The sequence below is a fragment of the Ranitomeya variabilis genome, chromosome 4, assembly GCF_051348905.1.
Source record: "Ranitomeya variabilis isolate aRanVar5 chromosome 4, aRanVar5.hap1, whole genome shotgun sequence".
Lineage (NCBI taxonomy): Eukaryota > Metazoa > Chordata > Amphibia > Anura > Dendrobatidae > Ranitomeya > Ranitomeya variabilis.
In genome coordinates this window covers 687,579,858-687,598,594 of record NC_135235.1, presented here as the reverse complement: position 1 = coordinate 687,598,594, position 18,737 = coordinate 687,579,858, and the positions used below count along the sequence as shown (strand labels likewise).

General features: G+C 46.1%; 1 long non-coding RNA gene and 1 pseudogene across 2 annotated transcripts in view; one reads left to right on the top strand and one right to left on the bottom strand.

Annotated features, from left to right (window-relative positions):
- Nucleotides 1-8,945: 8,945 nt before the first annotated feature.
- On the bottom strand, nt 8,946-13,709 carry LOC143767713 (uncharacterized). The gene is made up of 2 exons (XR_013213746.1): nt 13,624-13,709; nt 8,946-10,951 (listed from the first exon to the last, which is right to left on the bottom strand). It is a non-coding gene; the product is annotated as an uncharacterized LOC143767713 (long non-coding RNA).
- A 15-nt stretch (nt 13,710-13,724) lies between these two features.
- The window catches only part of LOC143767709 (uncharacterized), a 30,337-nt pseudogene continuing 25,324 nt past the window's right edge, over nt 13,725-18,737 (top strand). Inside the window, exons 1-5 of the transcript XR_013213742.1 lie at nt 13,725-13,840; nt 15,041-15,190; nt 15,320-15,499; nt 15,582-15,705; nt 15,789-16,175. The product of XR_013213742.1 is annotated as an uncharacterized LOC143767709 (transcript). The remainder of the gene's footprint in view (nt 13,841-15,040; nt 15,191-15,319; nt 15,500-15,581; nt 15,706-15,788; nt 16,176-18,737) is intronic.

The window sequence follows — 18,737 nt, the reverse complement described above, 5'->3', positions numbered from 1 at the left end:
TGTACGGGCTCCTGTCAGGTATATATTATTGTAGATATAGACTGTACGGGCTCCTGTCAGGTATATATTATTGTAGATACAGACTGTACGGGCTCCTGTCAGGTATATATTATTGTAGATATAGACTGTACGGGCTCCTGTCAGGTATATATTATTGTAGATATAGACTGTACGGGCTCCTGTCAGGTATATATTATTGTAGATATAGACTGTACCTACTCCTGTCAGGTATATATTATTGTAGATATAGACTGTACGGGCTCCTGTCAGGCATATATTATTGTAGATATAGACTGTACGGGCTCCTGTCAGGTATATATTATTGTAGATATAGACTGTACGGGCTCCTGTCAGGCATATATTATTGTAGATATAGACTGTACGGGCTCCTGTCAGGTATATATTATTGTAGATATAGACTGTACGGGCTCCTGTCAGGTATATATTATTGTAGATATAGACTGTACGGGCTCCTGTCAGGTATATATTATTGTAGATATAGACTGTACGGGCTCCTGTCAGGCATATATTATTGTAGATATAGACTGTACGGGCTCCTGTCAGGTATATATTATTGTAGATACAGACTGTACGGGCTCCTGTCAGGTATATATTATTGTAGATATAGACGGTGTGGGCTCCTGTCAGGTATATATTATTGTAGATATAGACTGTACGGGCTCCTGTCAGGTATATATTATTGTAGATACAGACTGTACAGGCTCCTGTCAGGTATATATTATTGTAGATATAGACTGTACGGGCTCCTGTCAGGTATATATTATTGTAGATACAGACTGTACGGGCTCCTGTCAGGTATATATTATTGTAGATACAGACTGTACAGGCTCCTGTCAGGTATATATTATTGTAGATACAGACTGTACGGGCTCCTGTCAGGTATATATTATTGTAGATACAGACTGTACGGACTCCTGTCAGGTATATATTATTGTAGATATAGACTGTACGGACTCCTGTCAGGTATATATTATTGTAGATACAGACTGTACGGGCTCCTGTCAGGTATATATTATTGTAGATACAGACTGTACGGGCTCCTGTCAGGTATATATTATTGTAGATATAGACTGTATGGGCTCCTTCCTGGTTCCCTGACTGCAGTCCATACACTCTAGCCGGCTCACTACTGAAGATGCTAGAGTGTATGGGCTCCTTCCAGGTGCCTGACTGCAGCCCATACACTCTAGCCGGCTCATTACTGAAGATGCTAGAGTGTATGGGCTCCTTCCTGGTATATATTATTGTAGATATAGACTGTACAACCTCCTTTCAGGCATATATTATTGTAGATATAGACTGTACGGGCTCCTGTCAGGTATATATTATTGTAGATATAGACTGTACGGGCTCCTGTCAGGTATATATTATTGTAGATACAGACTGTACAGGCTCCTGTCAGGTATATATTATTGTAGATATAGACTGTACGGGCTCCTGTCAGGTATATATTACTATAGATATACTGTAGACTGTACGGGCTCCTGTCAGGTATATATAAGCGATGATATCAGAATGTATGGGCTCCTATCAGGTATATATATCATTGACGGTATCAGAATGTGTGGGCTCCTGTCAGGTATATATTAGTGATGGTATCAGAATGTATGGGCCCCTGTCAGGTATATATTAGTGATGGTATCAGAATGTATGGGCCCCTGTCAGGTATATATTAGTGATGGTATCAGAATGTATGGGCCCCTGTCAGGTATATATTAGTGATGATATCAGAATGTATGGGCCCCTGTCAGGTATATATTAGTGATGATATCAGAATGTATGGGCTCCTGTCAGGTATACACTCACTGGCCACTTTATTAGGTACACCTGTCCAACTTCTTGTTAACACTTAATTTCTAATCAGCCAATCACATGGCGGCAACTCAGTGCATTTAGGCATGTAGACATGGTCAAGACAATCTCCTGCAGTTCAAACCGAGCATCAGTATGGGGAAGAAAGGTGATTTGAGTGCCTTTGAACGTGGCATGGTTGTTGGTGCCAGAAGGGCTGGTCTGAGTATTTCAGAAACTGCTGATCTACTGGGATTTTCACGCACAACCATCTCTAGGGTTTACAGAGAATGGTCCGAAAAAGAAAAAAAATCCAGTGAGCGGCAGTTCTGTGGGCGGAAATGCCTTGTTGATGCCAGAGGTCAGAGGAGGATGGGCAGACTGGTTCGAGCTGATAGAAAGGCAACAGTGACTCAAATCGCCACCCGTTACAACCAAGGTAGGCCTAAGAGCATCTCTGAACGCACAGTGCGTCGAACTTTGAGGCAGATGGGCTACAGCAGCAGAAGACCACACCGGGTACCACTCCTTTCAGCTAAGAACAGGAAACTGAGGCTACAATTTGTACAAGCTCATCGAAATTGGACAGTAGAAGATTGGAAAAACGTTGCTTGGTCTGATGAGTCTCGATTTCTGCTGCGACATTCGGATGGTAGGGTCAGAATTTGGCGTAAACAACATGAAAGCATGGATCCATCCTGCCTTGTATGGAGCATCTTTGGGTTTGTGCAGCCGACAAATCTGCGGCAACTGTGTGATGCCATCATGTCAATATGGACCAAAATCTCTGAGGAATGCTTCCAGCACCTTGTTGAATCTATGCCATGAAGAATTGAGGCAGTTCTGAAGGCAAAAGGGGTCCAACCCGTTACTAGCATGGTGTACCTAATAAAGTGGCCGGTGAGTGTATATTAGTGATGATATCAGAATGTATGGGCTCCTGTCAGGTATATATTAGTGATGATATCAGAATGTATGGGCTCCTGTCAGGTATATATTAGTGATGGTATCAGAATGTATGGGCCCCTGTCAGGTATATATTAGTTATGATATCAGAATGTATGGGCTCCTGTCAGGTATATATTACTGATGATATCAGAATGTATGGGCTCCTGTCAGGTATATATTACTGATGATATCAGAATGTATGGGCCCCTGTCAGGTATATATTACTGATGATATCAGAATGTATGGGCCCCTGTCAGGTATACACTCACCGGCCACTTTATTAGGTACACCATGCTAGTAACGGGTTGGACCCCTTTTGCCTTCAGAACTGCCTCAATTCTTTGTGGCATAGATTCAACAAGGTGCTGGAAGCATTCCTCAGAGATTTTGGTCCATATTGACATGATGGCATCACACAGTTGCCGCAGATTTGTCGGCTGCACATCCCAAAGATGCTCCATACAAGGCAGGATGGATCCATGCTTTCATGTTGTTTACGACAAATTCTGACCCTACCATCCGAATGTCGCAGCAGAAATCGAGACTCATCAGACCAAGCAACGTTTTTCCAATCTTCTACTGTCCAATTTCGATGAGCTTGTACAAATTGTAGCCTCAGTTTCCTGTTCTTAGCTGAAAGGAGTGGTACCCGGTGTGGTCTTCTGCTGCTGTAGCCCATCTGCCTCAAAGTTCGACGCACTGTGCGTTCAGAGATGCTCTTAGGCCTACCTTGGTTGTAACGGGTGGCGATTTGAGTCACTGTTGCCTTTCTATCAGCTCGAACCAGTCTGCCCATTCTCCTCTGACCTCTGGCATCAACAAGGCATTTCCGCCCACAGAACTGCCGCTCACTGGATTTTTTTTCTTTTTCGGACCATTCTCTGTAAACCCTAGAGATGGTTGTGCATGAAAATCCCAGTAGATCAGCAGTTTCTGAAATACTCAGACCAGCCCTTCTGGCACTAACAACCATGCCACGTTCAAAGGCACTCAAATCACCTTTCTTCCCCATACTGATGCTCGGTTTGAACTGCAGGAGATTGTCTTGACCATGTCTACATGCCTAAATGCACTGAGTTGCCGCCATGTGATTGGCTGATTAGAAATTAAGTGTTAACAAGAAGTTGGACAGGTGTACCTAATAAAGTGGCCAGTGAGTGTATATTAGTGATGATATCAGAATGTATGGGCCCCTGTCAGGTATATATTATTGTAGATATAGACTGTATGGGCCCCTGTCAGGTATATATGCTGCAATTGTTCTCGTATGCTGATTTGGCATGAAAAAATAATCACAGATGTGATCTGCCCCATAGATTAACACTGGTCCGAGTGCCATGCGATGCTTTCTCACATAGCGCTCATCCGTATTCTACGCTAGTGTGACCCCGGCCTTAAACTTATGAAGCGACACAGACCACCTGCAGTTCAGCCACTATCAATATTTAAATTACAAGTTTTTCACCATCCAAAAAAATGCTAATTTTAACCTAGTTCCATAGGTTTCTTAAAGGGAACCTGTCACCAGGTTTTCCCCATATATAGTACCACCAGCACCTATATGCCCTTATACACACCCTTCTAGAGTGCTGTACCGTATGTACTCGCATAAAAGCCGAACTTTTTTTGGGCAGAAAGAGACCCTCTCGGCTTATACTCAAGTCATTGTCGGCGGGGAAGCGGCGGCTGTCACATACTCACCTGCTCCTGGCACGGTCCCTGCATGTCCGATGGTCTCCGGGCAGCTCTTCCTGTGTTCAGCGGTCACGTGGTTCTGCTCATTAATGAATATGAATTTAATACACCGCACACTCTAAGTGTATCATTTGTGAAAAACTTGAAATTTATTGAAGTGCTATAGACATATCATTCAACAATGCAGAATTCGACCAGAAGTCAAACTGACAACGTTTCGACTCCTCCCGAGTCTTTATCAAATGGTCGCTTAGCAAGGTGAATAGTAGTATAGCATAAATAGTATCATCGTAGCATAAAGAGTATCTTATAAAATGGTATTAATAATAGGCAGGTGGCCTTACGTTATGGTACCGCAACTATAGTCTTTCAGAGTTGGTGGGAGTACTAAAAGTATTTTTGTAGCTCAAAGAATGCGATGTTCCTGTTGTGCCGTAAAGCGAATCATGGCAGGCTCTGTGGGTAGTAAGAGGATTAGCCTCGTGTGGTATATGGACAGCAGATGGGTCTAACGTGACGTAGGTACTGCCTAGGACTACTTGTAGTGTGGGGCTATTTGTGAAGTTCCTCTGGCAATATTAGTAGATAGGTAGCAGCAGCTACCATGAAGCTGAAGACAGGGTACTTCTTTATAAGCAAGGCTCCACACAGGCTGTATGCGGCGGTAGCAAAGAGTGGGTTGCATAAATGGCAAAAGGGGCCATGGGTTGGAGACCTCTTAGGGTGCTGGGGGGTGTAGGCGGCGCTCCTGCCGTTACAGCAAGGTGCAGGAGCGCCGCCTACACCCCCCAGCACCCTAAGAGGTCTCCAACCCATGGCCCCTTTTGCCATTTATGCAACCCACTCTTTGCTACCGCCGCATACAGCCTGTGTGGAGCCTTGCTTATAAAGAAGTACCCTGTCTTCAGCTTCATGGTAGCTGCTGCTACCTATCTACTAATATTGCCAGAGGAACTTCACAAATAGCCCCACACTACCAGTAGTCCTAGGCAGTACCTACGTCACGTTAGACCCATCTGCTGTCCATATACCACACGAGGCTAATCCTCTTACTACCCACAGAGCCTGCCAGGATTCGCTTTACGGCACAACAGGAACATCGCATTCTTTGAGCTACAAAAATACTTTTAGTACTCCCACCAACTCTGAAAGACTATACTTGCGGTACCATAACGTAAGGCTACCTGCCTATTATTAATACCATTTTATAAGATACTCTTTATGCTACGAGGATACTATTTATGCTATACTACTATTCACCTTGCTAAGCGACCATTTGATAAAGACTCGGGAGGAGTCGAAACGTTGTCAGTTTGACTTCTGGTCGCATTCTGCATTGTTGAATGATATGTCTATAGCACTTCAATAAACTTCAAGTTTTTCACAAATGATACACTTAGAGTGTGCGGTGTATTAAATTTAATCTTAGTGTGTTAGGACATCCCAGTCCTCTACACCTGCACCTCGCCTTATTTCAACCTTAGTGCACACCAATTTCTTCTCCATTAATGAATATGGACGCATAATGGTTAAGGCTATGTGCGCACGTTGCAGATTTGCTTGAGGAAATGTCTGCATGGTTAGTGCGTCTCTTAGCAGAAAACGCAGTGGAAATTCTGTACTTTTTTATGCGGATTTGATGCGTTTCTGTAAATCGTGAGCGCTAAATAAAGATATATTAAAAAATAAAGGAATTTGATGCATTTCCTTATTCAATCTCTTCACGAGATACCCTCATTAATATTAACTAAAGACACATACACACCCATGTAGGAGCATTAACATAATTAACCTACATATGCTGTAAATAAAACAACTAAGAAACCTGCGTGAAATGCAATGTTTATTTTTCAAAAAATAAAACCTGCATGGGCTCCCGCATAATTTTCATAACCAGCAGTGGGAAAGCTGACAGCTGATGTTACTATTCTGGAAAGGAGCCAATAACCATAAAGGTTCCCAGGCTATTAATATCAGCTCACAGCTGTTTGCTTAGCCTTTACTGGCTATTTTACAGGGGGACACAAAATATTGACATAAAATCCAACCAGCAAATGCTAGGCAGACAGCTGTAGGCTGATATTTATAGCCTGTGAAGAGGCCATGGATATTGGCAGCCCCACAGGCTAAAAACCATCAGCTGTCAGCCGTCCCAGAAATGGTGCATCTTATAGATGTGCCAATTCCGGCACTTAGCCTCGCTCTTCCCACTTGCCCTGTAGCAGAGGGGTTCATAATTGTGCGGTTGATGTCACCTTTTTATTGTCAAGTAACATCAAGCGCACAGGTTAGTAATGGAGAGGCATCTATCAGACATCTCTCCATTACTAAGCTGGCCTAATGTCACCTTACAATACAAAGGTGACATTAACCCCTTATTACCCCATATGCCACCGCTACAGGGCAGTGAGAAGACAGAGGCTGAGTGCCAGAATTGGCGCATCTTACAGATGCACCTTTTCTGGGGTGGCAATAACCATGGTCCCTCTCTAGGCTATAATATCTGTCCTCAGTCACTGGCTTTCCCTCTGTGGCACAGAAAATTGTGCGGGAGCCCACGCCAGTTTTTTCAGTGAAAACATTATTAAATACATACAGGCCCCAAATTTTACACACACACACACACTACTAACCGTATTAGTCACTGACCTATATAAGTCTAACTGTTCTGCAATGGTTTACTGTATGTAAACCATGTCTCCTATCCTGTCAGCCTCTGCAATGATTTAACAGAAGCCGACAAATTAACTATCAGCTATTCCGCTGTCCGTGTAATATATTATATATATATATATATATATATATATACACACAAATACATATACACACACACACACACATACATACACACAGACAGTACAGACCAAATGTTTAGACACCTCATTTAAAGATTTTTCTGTATTTTTATGACTATGAAAACTGTACATTCACACTGAAGGCATCAAAACTATGTGGAATTATATACTTAATAAAAGTGTAAGGCAACTGAAAATATGTCTTATATTCTAGGTTTTTCAAAGTGGCCACCTTTTGCTTTGATTACTGCTTTGCACACTCTTGGCAGTCTCTTGATGAGCTTCAAGAGGTAGTCACTGGGAATGGTCTTCCAACAATCTTAAAGGAGTTCCCAGAGATGCTTAGCACTTGTTGGCCCTTTTTGCCTTCACTCTGCGGTCCAGCTCACCCCAAACCATCTCGATTGGGTTCAGGTCTGGTGACTGTGGAGGCCAGGTCATCTGGCATAGCACCCCATCACTCTCCTTCTTGGTCAAATAGCCCTTACACAGCCTGGAGGTGTGTTTGGGGTCATTGTCCTGTTGAAAAATAAACGATGGTCCAACTAAAAGCAAACCGGATGGTATAGCATGTCGCTGCAAGATGCCGTGGTAGCCATGCTGGTTCAGTATGCCTTCAATTTTGAATAAATCCCCAACAGTGTCACCAGCAAAGCACCCCCACACCATCACACCTCCTCCTCCATGCTTCACGGTGGAAACCAGGCATTTAGAGTCCATCTGTTCACCTTTTATGTGTGCGACGTGTGGCAATCCGTCCCGATGTGTTGCTAATGAAAGTCTATGGAGAAAAAATGCATCATGCAGGCAACTTTGCAGGATGCGTTTTTTCTCCAAAACGACGCATTGAGATGTACAGCAAGCGACGTTAGTGTGAAAGTAGCCTTAACGGAGGAAGAAGGCTGCCATCCGCAGCCCTGCCGAACGCTGGTGTGAAACCAGCCTACGGCTGTTATTATAGCACCTTCCATGTGTTAAGGTACCTTCACACTAAACGATATCGCTAGCGATCCGTGACGTTGCAGCGTCCTGGTTAGCGATATTTGACACGCAGCAGCGATCACGATCCTGCTGTGATATCGCTGGTCGTTGAACAAAGTTCAGAACTTTATTTGGTCGTCAGACTGGCGTGTATCGTCGTGTTTGACACCAAAAGCAACGATACCAGCGATGTTTTACACAGGGCCGCGCTTAGTAACCTGATGTTTACCCTGGTTACCAGTGTAAAATGCAAAAAAACAAACAGTACATACTCACCTTCGCATCCCCCGGCGTCCGCTTCCCACACTGACTGAGCGCCGGAAAGTGAAAGTACAGCACAGCTCTGCTGTTAGGGCCAGCGCTCAGTCAGTACTGGAAGCGGACGCCGGGGGACGCGAATGTAAGTATGTACTGTTTGTTTTTTTTACATTTTACGCTGGTAGCCAGGGTAAACATCGGGTTACTAAGCGCGGCCCTGCGCTTAGCAACCCGATGTTTACCCTGGTTACCCGGGGACCTCGGCATCGTTGGTCGCTGGAGAGCGGTCTGTGTGACAGCTCTCCAGCGATCAAACAGCGACGCTGCAGCGATCGGCATCGTTGTCGCTATCGCTGCAGCGTCGCTTAATGTGAAGGTACCTTAACACAGATACATCATGGGCTTGTCCTGCCCTGCGCATGAAATGAAAGGCAAAAATACAATGTGGAGACTTCATCAGAGCAATGTTTTATTTACATTCAGAACTGGTTTAAGAGGAACAAATTACCATTTCCCACAGAAATCTCAGACTTTTACTTATAGAAATACTGGATAAATATCATTTTACCATTAGATATAGAAACATTTCCAATTTTATAAAACTGCATTTTTTGCATTGAATAACTTTATGCCTTTGCTTGTTTCATTTTATGCATTTCTAAAGTATTGTAAAACTGTAGTATGCTGTTGGTGCATGCGGGCTGGACTGTCGGTTTGGTATGTGGCTCTGTTCCCCCCAGGCCTGCCTCCGATGTCTGAGGTTTCGGTGTCCCAGACCAGAGATCATAATACCGGCCTTGAATTGTGAAGGACATGGCAGCCGACCCTGAGAAACATCCAAGGTGGGAACGCCCCCATCATGTCGAAGAGAGTCTGCTAGATCCAGGCCTAGCAGACCAGTGCTGGTGGGTTCATGGATGCCAGGAGGGGGTTGGCCTAAAGGCCCCGTCTCACATAGCGATTTACCAAAGATCACGACCAGCGATACGACCTAGCCGTGATCGTTGGTAAGTCGTTGTGTGGTCGCTGGGGAGCTGTCACACAGACCGCTCTCTCCAGCGACCAACGATCAGGGGGAACGACTTCGGCATTGTTGAAACTGTCTTCAATGATGCCGAAGTCCCCCTGCAGCACCCGGGTAACCAGGGTAAACATCGGGTTACTTCAGCGCAGGGCCGCGCTTAGTAACCTGATGTTTACCCTGGTTACCAAAAAAAACAAACACTACATACTCACCATCTGATGTCCGTCAGGTCCCTTGCCGTCTGCTTCCTGCTCTGACAGTGCCGCCGTACAGTGAGAGCAGAGCGCAGCGGTGACGTCACTGCTGTGCTCTCACTGTACGGCCGGCGCTCACAGTCAGAGCAGGAAGCAGACGGCAAGGGACCTGACGGACATCAGATGGTGAGTATGTACTGTTTGTTTTTTTACATTTACGCTGGTAACCAGGGTAAACATCGGGTTACTAAGCGCGGCCCTGCGCTTAGTAACCCGATGTTTACCCTGGTTACCAGTGAAGACATCGCTGGATCGGTGTCACACACACCGATTCAGCGATGTCAGCGGGACCTCAACGACCAAAAAATGGTTCAGGCCATTCCGACACGACCAGCGATCTCACAGCAGGGGCCTGATCGCTGGTACGTGTCACACATAGCAAGATCGCTACTGAGGTCGCTGTTGCGTCACAAAACTTGTGACTCAGCAGCGATCTCGCTATGTGAGACGGGGGCTTAAAGGAAGGTCTCGTCTTTTCCTGGCGGGTCGGAGAATTGTCCCGTCGGTTTTTTGGACAGAACATTTCCAAGACAACCAAAATTGAACAGCAGATCTCTTGGGAGGCAGACTTTAGTACTCTGTTGCAGAAGCGAAGTACTCTTAAACTGATAGGTGCAGAGTAGGACGCACTAGAAAGTTGGCGTGCATGATTGTTCAGGGCACTGGCGGTGTGGACCGGCCACCAGAGAAGTCCTAGACCGAAGCCTGGATATTTTAAGAGCAGGGTCACAGGAGCCTCTGGAAAACATGGAGGCTGCATGAATAGGAAGGTTTCCCCAGGAGACGTCCATATTGCTCAGGGGCAAACTAGGACATACTTGTCCTGTCCATTTTTTTTTTTTTTTTTTTTTTTTAAAGTAGCCCCCTCACTGCCTGGTAGGATATATGTGTCCTGAAGATCACACATCATTCTTCACAGACCGATGATGAAGATGGGCATGGAATAACCTGGACGCAGACCTTTCGGCGGCTGGCACATAACGGATTAGTCTTCCCTCCCTACTCTATCTGGCTCTGGGGGAGCCGGAGGGTAGGGGGATTCGTGGCATGGACCGTCCTCTGGGGAACCACAAACACTCTTGATGTGTTAGGGCCTTGCCTCGTAGACCACAGATGATACGGTAGTGACAATTCTAGGTGGGAGATTAGAGTGACAATTCCACTGTTGCCCTTAAAAGCCGTATCTGAAAAAAAAAAAGAAAAGAAAAAGGAAAATCGTTAATAAAAAAAACCCCCAAAACCTAAGTCAGAACTGGGCTGGGTGGTCCAGACCCATGTCTGCCTCCTACTGACATTAAGCTAAAAAGGATTAGCTTCGTGCCAGTTGGTGGTGTGGCCTACTCTACAGGGAAATACCTCAAAAAATTTTTTGCATAGCATAAGCAGCATACACTCATATTTTTTTTGTGTACCCCAATGAAGCATTAGCCCCCCCCACATCAACCAGATGGCCACACAGCATAAACTCGCTCCCCCAGTCAGAAACCTCCACCTCACATTAACCAGCGGGCCACACAGCATAACCTCGCTCCCCCAGTCAGAAACATTTACCTCACATTAACCAGCGGACCCCACAGGATAAATCCAAAGCCCACCAGACATTCCCTCCCCTCAAGCGTAAATCCAAATATGACGCCCCCTGCCCCAACCATAAATCCCATCAGACACCCCCTCCAATCGAACGCCACCCTAGCTTAAACTCTCATCGGACGTCCAACCCCCACAAACCCCCATCGGACGTACAACCCCCACCGGACGCGGAACCCCCCACCCAGCAGAAACCCCCAGATGCAGACCCCCCACCCCGCACAAACCCCCATCACACGTGGACCCCCCCCACCCAGCACAAACCCCCATCGGACGTGGACCCCCCCACCCAGCACACACCCCCTTCGGACGTCCAACCCCCACAAACCCCCATCGGACGTCCAACACCCATCGGACGTGGACCCCCCCCACCCAGCACACACCCCCTTCGATGTCCACCCCCCACCCAGCTTAAACCCTCTTCAGCCCCCCCCAAACCCAACCCATAAGTAGGTCGCCCCCCAATAAAAGGGATCCCCCAGTAAGCAGCAGGTCACCCCCCAATAAAAGGGTTCCATCTGTAAGCAGCAGGTCATCCCCAAATCCCACCACGGGATCCCCCCAATAGCCAGCAGCAGGTCGCCTCCCCACATTCAACGACAAGCAGGTCGCCTCCCCACATTCAACGACAAGCAGGTCGCCTCCCCACATTCAACGACAAGCAGGTCGCCTCCCCACATTCAACGACAAGCAGGTCGCCTCCCCACATTCAACGACAAGCAGGTCGCCTCCCCACATTCAACGACAAGCAGGTCGCCTCCCCACAAGCAGGTCGCCCTCAAATCTGACCACAGGGGTCCCCCAAATAGCCTGCAGCAGGTCACCCCTCACATGCAGGTCGCCTCCCCACATCCCATCACAAGCAGGTCACCCCCACATCCCACCACAGGGGTCCCCCAATAGCTTGCAGCAGGTCTCCCCCCACATCCACCACAAGGGTCCCCCCCAATAGACAGCAGGTCACGCCCTCCCAAAACCCGACCACAAGCATGTCGCCCTCAAACCCCACCACCAGGGTCTCCCCAATAGCCAGCAGCAGGTCGCCCCCACTAAAAGGGGTCCACCCCGTAAGCAGCACGTCACCTCCAAACCCCACCACAGGGGTCCCCCTCAATAGCCAGCAGGTCACCCCCAAACTCCACCACAGGGGCCCATCAATATCCATCAGCAGGTCACCCCTCCACAAGCAGGTCGCCCCCACTAAAAGGGGTCCCGCAACAAGCAGGTCGCCACCCCAAACCCAACCATAAGCAGGCCACCCTCACTAAAAGGGGTCCCCCGCACACAGGTCGCCCCCAAATCACACCACAGGGGTCCCACCATAGGGGTCACCCCAATAGCCAGCAGCAGGTCTCCCACCCCAAACAAGTCACCCCATAAGCAGGTCACCCCTAAATCCCACCACAGGGGTCCCCCCAATTGCCAGCAGCAGGTCCCCCCCCCACAAGCAGGTCACCCCCCACTAAAATGGGTCACCCCCAATAGCATGCAGCAGGTCGCCCCCCCACAAGCAGGTCAGGGGTCCCCCAATAGCCTGCAGCCCCCCTCACACAAGCAGGTCGCCTACCACAGAAGTCCACCACAACAGCCAGCAGCAGTCCCCCCCCCCCACAAAATCCCACAATAGCCAGCAGCAGGTCCCCCCAAAAGCCCACCACAGGGGTCCCCCACAATAGCCAGCAGCAGCGGAGCCTCCCAAAATCCCACCGCAGGGGTCCCCCACAATAGCCAGCAGCAGCAGAGCCTCCCAAAATCCCACCGCAGGGGTTCCCCACAATAGCCAGCAGCAGCGGAGCCCACCAAAATCCCACCGCAGGGGTCCCCCACAATAGCCAGCAGCAGCGGAGCCCCCCAAAACCGCAGCGGTCCCCCACAATAGCCAGCAGCAGCGGAGCCCCCCAAAATCCCACCGCAGGGATCCCCCACAATAGCCAGCAGCAGCAGAGCCCCCCAAAATCCTACCACAGCGGTCCCCCACAATAGCCAGCAGCAGCGGAGCCCCCCAAAATCCCACCGCAGGGGTCTCCCACAATAGCCAGCAGCAGCGGAGCCCCCCAAAACTACACCGCAGCGGTCCCCCACAATAGCCAGCAGCAGCGGAGCCCCTCAAAATCCCACTGCAGGGATCCCCCACAATAGCAAGCAACACCCCCCAAAATCCCACCACGGGTCACTCCCCACACAGACAAATAGGTCGACCACCACAGGGCCTCCCCCCAATAGCGAATAGCGATCGGCAAGTAGCATTTTTCACCCTGAAACCACTGACCTCCATGGCGTCCACAAGCTGTCATCATGCTGCTTTCCTTTGCCGCCTTGGAGAACACGCCCCCCTCCCGATAGGACACGCCCCCGGAAATGACGTCACACCTGGAAGGAGCCCATACACTCTAGCATCTATCATATTTCTTCAGTCTGATGTTAATTGATCGTGACGTTTGTCTAACATCATCTTTACCGAGTAAACCCCGCCAGAACTGTAGCAGGTAAAGACCCCAATATCCACAGGTGTCCCTTCTAATTGGGGGAAACTATCTCCTCTAATAATCCTCAGACAGTTCTGACAAACACGGAAAAGTGCCCCTTTATGGAGGTGACAGAAAGTCTGTTTAGTCCCTTTAGCTTCATAGTATCAGCTCTAATCCAATGGTGAGAGAGCGATTTACCCTGAAGAGTCACAGATTGTGGGGTTGTTATAAAATGTTATATTTAGGGGGTTTTGTGTTGTCTCCTTATAAGAATCACAATGGTTTTGTTCCTTTTCCGCTGATACAAATGACCCAACTATGAAAGACGGGAACCAAGGAAACATGTATTACTCTCATAGTACGGGGCCTCTATACAGTATAATGTTTTTTATGTAACATTTGGAAGCCTATGGGAAAATTCCCACAAGAAACATCATATCCAGAGAAAACAAAACACTGTACATGGAGACATTGGCCTCAGATATCTCCTATCTTGTTGTTTTTACCAAAAATCTTTTATAAAAGCCTCAAACTACTGTGTGTGACTCAGACCTGAGATCTAATGTGATAGAAGATTACAGTGCGGGGAAGACGGGAAACCTTCATATAGACGGCCGGTGGGGATGGAGTCAGTGACGGACTCTGGACAAATCTGTTTCTAGAGCCGTAGTAGAAGATGAAGATGTCGTCCTCATCATGAAGTAGTTATTTCTCCTGTCACGTGTAATGAATATCTCCTGCAGTATTGCTAATGCCGATTCCAGTGTCGGTAAATGAGACGAGAATTAGCGTTATGGAAGATGAGTCTATGAGAAACGTATTCAGCTGCCGACTCCGAGGGAGAAACTGCTTGTTGTCTGTGGCCTAAATATATAGGTTTTATTAGTAGATGTAAAGAAGAAAACTAAATACTGTAAAATAACAAAAATATCATTGCTGTTTGGGTCTCCGCCAGTCTCTGTATTTCCTGCTCAGTCCTAACAAACTTGTGATTCCTACAGTCAATCAGTTGCCAAAGCAGTGAGTAACAGCCAGTGATTAGGGGAATGGAGGAGATGTCTTTGTCAGTAATTCAACGTATGTTCCAGTCCATACAAGACTAAGAATACAATATCTACAAGTACTATATCGTTATATGTTTCCCTTATTATCTCCAGTAATTGTATTATTACACAGGATTTTTATGATGTTACATCAGCTCATCTTCTTCTCATTCAGGTCTCTACATTATCGGATCCTCTCAGTGAAGATCTTCTATATAACAGAATTTTCCTGATTTACCCATCAAAGATGAATATGGACAGAGACAAGATGGCGGAGAGGATATTACACCTCACCCTAGAGATCCTCTTCCGGCTTACTGGAGAGGTGAGAGATTCTGATGACTTCACATTACATCATTCTTATCTATGGGAATAACAGATGGACAGAACTGGAGAGGTGAGGACTCTGGAAATGTCTGTAGTGAGATTTATTAATGTGTCTCTCCATAACCAGGATTACACAGTAGTGAAGAAGACCTCTAGTGAGCGCTGTCAGGACCCTGTCTCTGAGGGATGGGGAAGACCCCTGAGACCGATCACGGGGCCTCCACCTCACCCCCTGATACATGAGGACATCAATGACCAGAAGATCCTAGAACTCACCTACAAGATGATTGAGCTGCTGACTGGAGAGGTGACACTGCTGGGAATGCTGGGACATTATACAGTAACGCTATGAAGGGATCGGGGGGTGACGGTATCATTGTATGTGTCAGGTTCCTATAAGGTGTCAGGATGTCGCCGTCTATTTCTCCATGGAGGAGTGGGAATATTTAGAGGGACACAAAGATCAGTACAAGGACGTCACGATGGAAGTTCCCCAGCCCCTCACATTACCAGGTAATAGACAGGACTAAATACACATGGCATATAATTATCTGTATGTAAAGAATGAATTAAGTCCATGTATGTGTTTCCTCCAGATCTATCCAGTAAGAGGACAACACCAGAGAGATGTCCCCGTCCTCTTCTTCCACAGGACTGTAAACAAGAAGATCCCAATGTTCCTCAGGATCATCAGGTAGATGGAGAGAAGGTGTCATGAGATCTCCCCTATGATGTGTAGATGGCTGTGAAGGTCTTGTGCTCAGTCTTGTTTTATCCCCCAGTATTATATGAATTATATTTATGTAATGAGAACGGTGGAGATGGCAGGATTAGAGCTGATCATAGATGTGACTTTTCCATCTGTCTGTGACTTTTACAATATTTGTTTCAGGGTGAAGATCTGACCCATATTAATACTACAGAGACATATGTGAGGGGTGATGAGCGGTGTAAAGAGCAGATTCCTACATATGACTACCCAGGTGAGTAGTAACCACTAAATGCAGAGAAGTCACAGATTCTTCTCAGTCACCGGCTATGGCTGCTTTATCGGTCGTGTAGTCCGGTCTTATCACAATCGTGTGATCACCATTTTGCCTCTAGATTACAACATTCTCCTCCACCCAAAACCTTCAAATGGCTTTTGGCATTGAAAGCCCTTTTCTATGGAACATACAGCTTGGAGGATCCACCTACCCCCTAAAATTAGGAGACACTGACTATTACCTGCCCAGATCTTTAAATTACAAAGTAAAGTGACCGCATACGTAGAATGTGCTGACAAGTTAGAAAATCATTTGCAGAAAAGTATTATGATGGGCCTGTAAGAGAAAGTGGAGGGTAATGATGCTGTTGGCTTTCTAGATCCCTGATATCTTATTGGATGAATCTACCTTCTCCCCCTTCTGTGCTGCTGAATGTTCTCATATGGTCCCTACAAGACCAGGTCCAGTCTTTCTGGCCAAACTTCGCTTTTACGATTGACAGCATTAAATGTGCAGTGAGGCCAAGGGTGAATTTCTGTACAATAACAACAGAGTTTCCCTTTATTCTGAATTTTCAATTTCATTTAAAACCGAAAACTTCAAAGAGGATTGTGATAAACTACTGTATATATCTCTAAGGCCGGGATCAGACCTAACGTATCAAAATACGGTCCATTTTTTATGGCCAAAATAAGCAGAAAAGTTCTTGAACATTGATCCGTATTCAATGCGAGGATACGATCTTTTTCTACAAAAACTATCAGTGTGTCATCCATATGGCATCCGTACGCCGAGATTTTTATATATAATAGTCTTTTATATATAATAGTCTGGGGGAAATGGTGGATGAGGATGAGGATGAGGAAAAAGCCAATATGCTAAATGACTTTTTTTTCATCAGTATTTACACAAGAAAATTCCATGGCAGATAATATGATCAGTGATAACAAAAATTCCCAATTAAATGTCACCTGCATAACCCAGCAGGAAGTACGGCGGCGTCTAAAAATCACTAAAACTGACAAATCTCCGGGCCCGGATGGGATAAACCCCCCGAGTACTGCAGGAACTAAGTACAGTCATTGATAGACCATTATTTTTAATCTTTAAAGAGTCCATAATAACAGGGTCTGTACCACAGGACTGGTGTATAGCAAATGTGGTGCCAATATTCAAAAAGGGGACAAAAACTGAACTTGGTAATTATAGGCCAGTAAGCTTAACCTCTACTGTGGGTAAAATCCTGGAGGGCATTCTAAGGGATACTATACTGGAGTATCTGAAGAGGAATAACCTCATGACCCAGTATCAGCATGGGTTTACTAGGGACCGTTCATGTCAGACTAATTTGATCAGCTTCTATTAAGAGGTAAGTTCCGGACTGGACCAAGGGAACCCAGTGGACGTAGTGTATACGGACTTTTCAAAAGCTTTTGACATGGTTCCACACAAAAGGTTGATATATAAAATGAGAATAATGGGGATAGGGGAAAATATGTGTAAGTGGGTTGAGAGCTGGCTCAGGGATAGGAAACAAAGGGTGGTTATTAATGGAGCACACTCGGACTGGGTCGCGGTTAGCAGTGGGGTACCACAGGGGTCAGTATTGGGCCCTCTTCTTTTTAAAATATTTATTAATGACCTTGTAGGGGGCATTCAGAGTAGAATTTCAATATTTGCAGATGACATTAAACTCTGCAGGGTAATAAATACAGGTGAGGACAATTTTATATTACAGGATGATTTATGTAAACTTGAAGCTTGGGCTGATAAATGGCAAATGAGCTTTAATGGGGATAAATGTAAGGTCATGCACTTAGGTAGATGTAATAAGATGTATAACTATGTGCTTAATTGTAAAACTCTGGGCAAAACCGTCAATGAAAAAGACCTGGGTGTATGGGTGGATGACAAACTCATATTCAGTGGCCAGTGTCAGGCAGCTGCTACAAAGGCAAATAAAATAATGGGATGCATTAAAAGAGGCATAGATGCTCATGAGGAGAACATAATTTTACCTCTATACAAGTCACTAGTTCGACCACACTTAGAATACTGTGCACAGTTCTGGTCTCCGGTGTATAAGAAAGACATAGCTGAACTGGAGCGGGTGCAGAGAAGAGCGACCAAGGTTATTAGAGGACTGGGGGGTCTGCAATACCAAGATAGGTTATTACACTTGGGGCTATTTAGTTTGGAAAAACGAAGACTAAGGGGTGATCTTATTTTAAGGTATAAATATATGAGGGGACAGTACAAAGACCTTTCTGATGATCTTTTTAATCATAGACCTGAGACAGGGACAAGGGGGCATCCTCTACGTCTGGAGGAAAGAAGGTTTAAGCATAATAACAGACGCGGATTATTTACTGTAAGAGCAGTGAGACTATGGAACTCTCTGCCGTATGATGTTGTAATGAGTGATTCATTACTTAAATTTAAGAGGGGACTGGATGCCTTTCTTGAAATGTATAATTTTACAGGGTATATACACTAGATTCCTTGATAGGGCGTTGATCCAGGGAACTAGTCTGATTGCCGTATGTGGAGTCAGGAAGG